The 7,777-nt window shown below is 36.5% G+C and overlaps 1 long non-coding RNA gene across 1 annotated transcript; it reads left to right on the forward strand.

Moving 5' to 3' along the window:
• The first annotated feature begins 1,343 nt into the window (after positions 1–1,343).
• Positions 1,344–4,197, forward strand: LOC114074338. Its single transcript, XR_003574703.1, has 2 exons — positions 1,344–1,508; positions 3,929–4,197. It is a non-coding gene; the product is annotated as an uncharacterized LOC114074338 (long non-coding RNA).
• The last annotated feature ends 3,580 nt before the right edge of the window (positions 4,198–7,777 follow it).

A 7,777-nucleotide genomic window follows, 5' to 3' on the forward strand; every position in this document is an offset into this window, starting at 1 on the left:
CACTAAGTAGTCTTTCCGAAAGGGAAGACTTTGGTGGTGTGTTGGTGTCTTTTAATGTCTTGCCGTTGATTGAGGGGCATGTTTCTCCCGAGTTGAGTAGCCAAAATGGGTATTCTTGAGGATTTCATTGGTGTGTATTGAAGGAGGCATATGCATACTTCCTTCATGTCTTACCTTAGTAAGTCTTAGGATAATCCCGAGGTAGGGTAACTCTTACAGAAAATGACGTCACTTTCTCTTTTGCTTGGCCTTGGAAGTTCACTCATTTAGAATAGGATAATTCACAGTAAATGCTTAATTAGTTCTCTTAATGTTAGTTGGAGTTTACTGTAAGTTTTTGGAAGTTACTATAAATGCCTCTTTTTGGTTAAAATTATGTGAGTTCTTCTCTAAGTGTTAAATGATGGTTTGCATGTTAATTTGTTTCTAAATTCATGAATGTTTTACTTTATTGGCATGAAATGGTATTTTACTAAAATGTTCCTTTTTGCATATGCCATACTTAGTACATTATTTATACTAACCCCATACTTTTCTTTACCTTATAAGTATAGGTTGCAGACTTTTTGTAAGATTCGAAGGCGAAGCTTGGGAAATTCACTCTCTCAAGAATTGGTATGTCTTCATATATTCGAGGACATAGTCTATTATTTCCTTGCTTTATTATTAAGACTTAATACACATCTCTTTTAACGTAAATGGGTCGTGTCCCTAAGTAATGCTTAGACGTACCTAGAATGCCTAGATTAGACCAGGTTCACACAGATTGATGCACATAGAACCAGACCTCCGAACCTATGCAGCAGCCAAACCAACAAACTTGGTGAGTTAGTTGAGCTAGGCAAGGTTGGGTCCAGCCATGTAGGGCACCTGAATAGACGATTCACCTGGATGAGTCTTAACCGGACTTGAAAGGGGTAATCTCAAGTTTGGAGGGTCTAGGGGTAAAATGGTCTTTTTCAGGCTAAGGGTAGTATTGTAATTACCCTGATTAATTAATTAATTAATTAATTAATTTGTTTAAGGGGCAATTCGGGTAAAGGTGGCCGAATTTGACCCTTTAAGCGAAATCTAGCTCCTCCCGGGTTCGAGCCTTGGTGGAAGCAATGATTTAATTGATTAAATTATATTTAGTGAATTAATTAATATTTAATTTTCTGATTTAGGAAAAAGGAAAAAAATCCGATTTTTTATTAATTAATGATAAATCCTAATTTGACTAATTCTCCACCTAATCTCCTAATTCTAATCTAACAGTATCACACGTTTCTCTCTACTCCTCTCTCATTTTCACGCTCAACTTTCTGTTAAAAAAAAAGAATAGAAAAAAAAAATAACAAAGTTCATCCACATTCAAGAACTTGATTGCTCAAACTCAAAAGCAAAATAAGTTTAAAAATGAAAAGTAAAAATCAAGTTCTTGACGGATCGTGCTTGTGATTTCGGTGGTGAGACGTTGGCTTACTGGGGATTTGGCAGCACGTTAGAACCTCATTGAACGACTTCAGGTATGGGTTTTCTCCCCTCTTGGTCCCTTTCCCAAGAGACCCTTAAGGTTCAGTCTAATCACAATTGAAAAACTAAGGTTGTCCCTGTTGCATGCCCCTATCATTAGATCCTCTGAAAGATTTGAAATATGCGTTGGTATGACTTTTGGTAGATGATTTTAGGGCTAGTTGTGATTACGTGTTTGAATGTGTATTCGGAAATTATGTGAGACATGAAAGATGTGATCCAAAAAAAGTGAATTACGTTAACCTGTTTGTGCATGTGTGTACCGTGAGTTGGTCATGGTTTGAAGCCTGAATTTTTTCATGTTAAGATGTTGTATTTTACATGTATGAATATGTTAAAAGTGTGATGTTCATATAAGTATAATGTTGCCAAATAAATGTCACACGAAATACACCAAGAATTAACAAAAAAAAAATGAGAGAAAGACGATTTGGAAGATGACCAAATTTCTAGCTTGCTGGAAATGTTGGTCTCGGGTTGTGTATTGGAGATGGGGCTATATTTTAATTTTTTTTAAAAAATGTGAGGTCATTCGGGATTGAACCCAAGACCTCACCAAATGCAAATTACATAAAAATTTCATAAGAAAAACGAAAGGAAAAATAAATGAGGTGAGTGGGGATTGAACCCACAACCTCTTAAATAGATGAGAGAATTAGGAGAAAAAATGAAAGAAAAATAAATGAGGTCAGTGGGAATTGAACCCACACCCTCTTGGATAGGTAAGAAAGTTAAGAGAAAAACCTAGAGAAATAAAATGAAGTTGTGGGGGGATCGATCCCACAACCTCTAGGCCTTAAACAGAAAAGAGAGGAGGGAAATGAAAGAAAAAAATATGGGGGTGATGGGGATCCACCTAGGGTCCCCCAAATCTTAAAAATACAATCACCAAGTTTAATATAAGATTAAGTGTTGCTCAAGGGATTCGAAATCGATTTTCCTTGACCGATTCCGTATTGACACATAAGTCGTACGTGAATTTATGATTAAATGAATGTTGCCTTTCAAGATCGAAATTGAGATATTGGCATACTTACAAGATGCATAAGTCTTGTACCACATAACCTTGGGTAAGTATGAATCACTTAGACGAATTATGAATGAAGCCTCATGGCTAGTGTGTGTGTACTCATAATTCCAGCATACGTTTATAAAATAACTTAACCTAATATGTTATGTGATGAATTATGCGACCCCAAAAGGGTTAAGTAAGAGTGTGAAACACACTAAAAGGCCAAGTTCATTGTCATATGATGAAATGAACATTCACGTAAAAAGGAGTGAGTAATTATGAGTCTAAGTAAAAGTTACCAAAACGTACTCACCTATGAAAGTGTAAAGTTAATGAAAAGACCACTCTCTATGAACACTCTAATGAAAGTGTTCAAGTTAATATATTATACTTAATACTAATGATGAGATGAGAAATCATCTAATGAGCTATGATGTCCTCATGCTAGAAGCCAGCTTCTATGATGTATGAGATGAATGTAATGAAACTTTATTCTGAGCACTGATAGGCTAGCTATGAGTGGCGATTCTTTCTTTCGGAAAGGCAGAGGTTCGTGTAATTCTCATGAGGTGAGGCTGTCCGTCCAGACAGGTATTACTCTCCTTATATCTCCTAATATTTGAACCTATGCAGCCAACATAGAGATCTAGCAAGGTTTCACTCCCTACATACGCTAGCATGTTTTGGTTTCACTTTGGCCGGTTATTCCACGTCTTTTCGGTGTGGGATAGACACTGGATTTCATGATGCTCACATGATCTATGTCGGTTGAAGTGAAAGTTCCCAAAGAAAGAATGAGGCTAGCCTCATGTAATGCACACAATTAAATGAACGATACCAAAGGTGTTTGGGTAGGATAATCAAGAGGTGAACTAGACTTATGTAATGACACTAGGTCATTTTTAGTCATTGCACAGTGAACCCAATGAGAGTCTTAAACTATATTCTAGGTCTACTGGTGTTTACTAACCTATGAATGAAATGAAATAAAGTACGTATGAATGAATGAAGCAAACTCTGTGTTTGCTAAAAAAGGCTCCCTAGTTGAGGTCCCATATGTTGAGCCCTCATTTTGGGAAACCTTAATGTTAAGTCCATGGTTCCAGGTCTCATGGCATATGAATGAATGAATGAAATATGATATGTGATATATGCAATACGTTATGTGTTATATGCAATATGCTATGTGCTGTGTGCAATATGATACGTATGATGATGCATGTTACTCTCATGTCATGACTTTCCTAATCCAATTTTGGCAAGTCCACTGACTTGACTTTCCATAACTCATATCGTTAGGAGAGAGCTATTCTAAATCATGCATGTACGTGGTGTGTGCTTGCATATATACCCATACTTAGTACAAGTGTGTGCTAATTCCATATATTTATCTACTTTTAGGCGCAAGTGCAGCTGGACGTTAGAGTTTACGAGCCGACACACAAGTTATTCAGACGTGGAGCTTTCATCCGGATTTGGTAGGCCTTCATGCTTTAGAGGATGCTTACTGATTCATTCTAGTGTAGACGTAGGCATGAGATAGTGGAGTATGTCCCACTAGCATTTCTTTCGAATTTACTTTCAGACAATGTATTGGTGCCACTTTGGCAACTCTATATTGATGACTATATCTTTCATTTGATTATCTTGATTTAGATGGTTGTTCTGAACGTATATGAGTTTACGTAGATAGTATTATGTGAGATCAATGTTTTCCAATATAAAGTTTAAGTAAACAAAAGTTCAAATTTTCCACTAAAATTACCTAGATGAAGTAACGACGACGTATGTAGAATTGTCTGCGACCTCTGAGAGGTGAACGACGCCGGTCTCGTCTGGGTCTAGATTTCAGTCGTGACACATACTTTCATGTACACAGACCTTACATGCATAGTAGTAGACAATAGTGCATACGAGGACCTTCCTTTCATTGGACACCATAAATCTATCCTACACATAAGCATGCATGAGCTGTGTGTACATTGGACAACATGATAACATAATGGAACTTAACATATTAGTGAGGCAGTTACCCTCTTAAGACGACAATACACATTCATGCATAGACCACACAACACATTATAACCTAGGAGACAAGACATCTTCAGCATTGCATCCAAGACTCCTAACATTGGTTAAGATCACACATTCTATAGGGGTACATAGGTCCCTTCATGAATAATAGTATTCATTAGCATCAAAACGTCTAGACCCTACATTTCCCTAACATCATCATTCACGTAAACATAAAACCATCAATACACCTAGATCATGATACTAGGATTAAAGATTTCACAAAATCATTCTTACGTGTGATCATCATCACCACAATTCACTTTACATAATTTGCCTTCAAGGCCATGATCACAACATGTAGATATATAGACAAAAGGTAAACAGCGCCACCATAAGTGGACCATACCAATCAACACAATTTAATGTCAATTCCACACTAAATAGAGAGATCTAGGTCAACTCACTAATACTTCCATGTTATAATCACCATTGATCAATTATCAACAATTCATAATCAATTGACACAGATAAACGTAAAATTAAGCAATTTATTACAATCTAAGCATAATCCAATCATCATGTAATCAAGATCACAAGACCCGCACTGCATCATAAATATAAAAATTAGGAAGATCATGAGTTCTTCATATAATTTGATTGAAATTTATATTAGAATCATTAATTAATCATAAATTCACCATTAGAATTCTTTTCAAATCAATTTGACAATGAACCATGGCTAGATTGAAAATTTGGAACCTGGGTCATTGAGTCACTTTTGAAATTATTTGATTGAACTCCTTAGATGAATGGATAAATAAGGATGAAGGATCACCATACCTTATTGATTGAAGGCCCAAGAAAAATTGGAGAATAAAACATGAAAATTCAGCCCCTAGCTTGAACTTGAGTTTTCCCTCAAATGGAGGTTTGAGAGATTTTGAAAGAAAAGAGAGTTTTGGGATATTTGATTGTCTTATTGGGTGTTGGGGTTTTGAATTGGGAAAGGGGTTAAATAAGTCCTATAAACTGTTTATAGCCGACTCCTAATTACAAAAATACCCCCACACTCATTTGGACTTTTAGACATGTCAAACTTAACTTTCATTTTTGAAATCATCATTGAGGAGCGAGTCCGCGATGCGAAACTGCTCCCACATGATTTTTGGAATTAATTCTTGGTGCAGTACAGTCCGAATTGTGCCTGCGACGGGGACCCAAAATTTTGCCTATGGATAATCTAGTCCGCGACACGAACATGTTTCATGGAAGAACAAATCGTTGCTGCCTTGGGCGGTTTGTTGGCCCAAGGTTGGGTCCTCCTCAAGGACCACTAGGGAGGTCCTTGGGGAGTCACCCCGGAAGTTTTGACCCTAAATACGATCTGTACATGTTAGGGTCCTATCCTATCAATTTGAGCACCAAACAACACCTAAAACATACCAAGGCATACTAGAACTCAGTAGCACGTCTCAAGGCTAACTTTCGAACGTCTTGAACGTTGTTGGACGTTTGACCTCCAAAGCACTTCAAATCAATCATGAATACTGTAGAGCACTTAATTAACATATTATTATACTTTTTAGGCACATGTGAGGCTCTAGAAACCTTAGTTCATTTTGATATACCTTACAGTTGAAAGGATGGTTCATTCGTATATTTGAAAGAGGTTGACCTCCTTGCTTAACTCATTTTACACTCCTCTTACCGCCGAGCCCCTTTTCTCCTCGGTCCCCATAGACAAAATGTAGGACTGGTGTCAAAATTTCATCACAGAAGAAAGAACTCACTATGTCGGGATCAATAACTAATACTAATCTAATATAATCGTCTAATATATCTAAGATAATCTGAAATAAAACAATAATAGAAAAGAATTTTCTTTTTATATACTTTCCCCGGTTCCGTTGCTACTGCGGGCTTTATGCAATCGATCGGATTAGACATATATCCTTTAAACATAGGTCATCAAAAGGATCTAGGAGACCACCAAAGTACGAAAGCCAACATCTTTCAAAAAATGAATTCCTAATCAAAGAGCGCATAACCGCTTGGATAAGCTCACACTAACCCGTCAATATGGGATTTGGAATGTAATAATATCGATTCATACAGAAGAAAAATTCTCTACTGATTCAAACATTGTACCTATGGGATAGGAATCAAGGAAGGGGAAAACTGAAGATTTCACAAGGTACTTTTATCAATCTGATTTATTTCGGACCTTTTGTTCAATGAGAAAATGGGTCAAATTCTACACGATCAAACCTATGACATTAATGGAATGATATAAAAAAGAGAGGGAAAATATTCATATTAAATAAATATGAAGTAGAAGAACCCAGATTCCAAATGCACACATAAAAAACTTGAAAAGGATCTACTTTATTCTTGAAGAATGAGGGGCAAAATGATTGATCAAGAAAGATCTTTTGTTCTTCTTATATATAAGATCGTGATTGGATCTGCATATGTTTGGTAAAGAGAATAATCTTATCCTTTGACGAAAAATAAAAAATGGACAGTGTTCAATTGGATTATCAAAACGTGACTAAATTAGTCTAAGTTATTCTTCAGGCAGAGTGGAAGAAGGGGGGGGGGATTCTCGAACACAGAAAAGGATCCAATGAATTTGAGAGAATTGAACAAGGAACAGTATGACGTTAAAATCTCATGTACGGTACTGTAGAGTGGCAGTTAGGGTGACTTAGATGTCAACTTTTGCACTATCACCCCAAAAAAGCCAAACTCTGCCTTACGTAAAGTTTTCAAAGTACGATTAACCTCTACATTTGAAATCACTTCTTATATACCCTGATATTTTCACAAGAAAATTTTGTAGTCTTGATAAGAGGGGGAAGGGTTAAGGATTTACCCGGTGTCAGATATCACATTATTCGAGGAACCCTAGATGTTGTCGGAGAAAAGGATCGTCAACAAGGGCGTTCTAGTGTGTTGTAGATTCTTATCCAAGACTTGTATCATTTGATGATGCCATGTGAATCGCTGGAAACATGTGAACTGTATGGCTAACCCAATACCAAAAGTTTCATAAAGGGACTGGAGCAGGCTCCCAAGAGACAAAAGATAGTCTTTCTAAAGAGATTCGATTCGAAATTCTTATATTTACAAGGTTAAATATTGAAATTCATTTAGATGTTTTCCCTGAATTTTTCCGTGTCAAAAAATAATTCAAAATACCTTGACTGTTTTAGAACAGGTCCGAGTCAAATA

Source organism: Solanum pennellii, chromosome 10 (assembly GCF_001406875.1).
Source record: "Solanum pennellii chromosome 10, SPENNV200".
In the NCBI taxonomy this organism is placed as follows: domain Eukaryota; kingdom Viridiplantae; phylum Streptophyta; class Magnoliopsida; order Solanales; family Solanaceae; genus Solanum; species Solanum pennellii.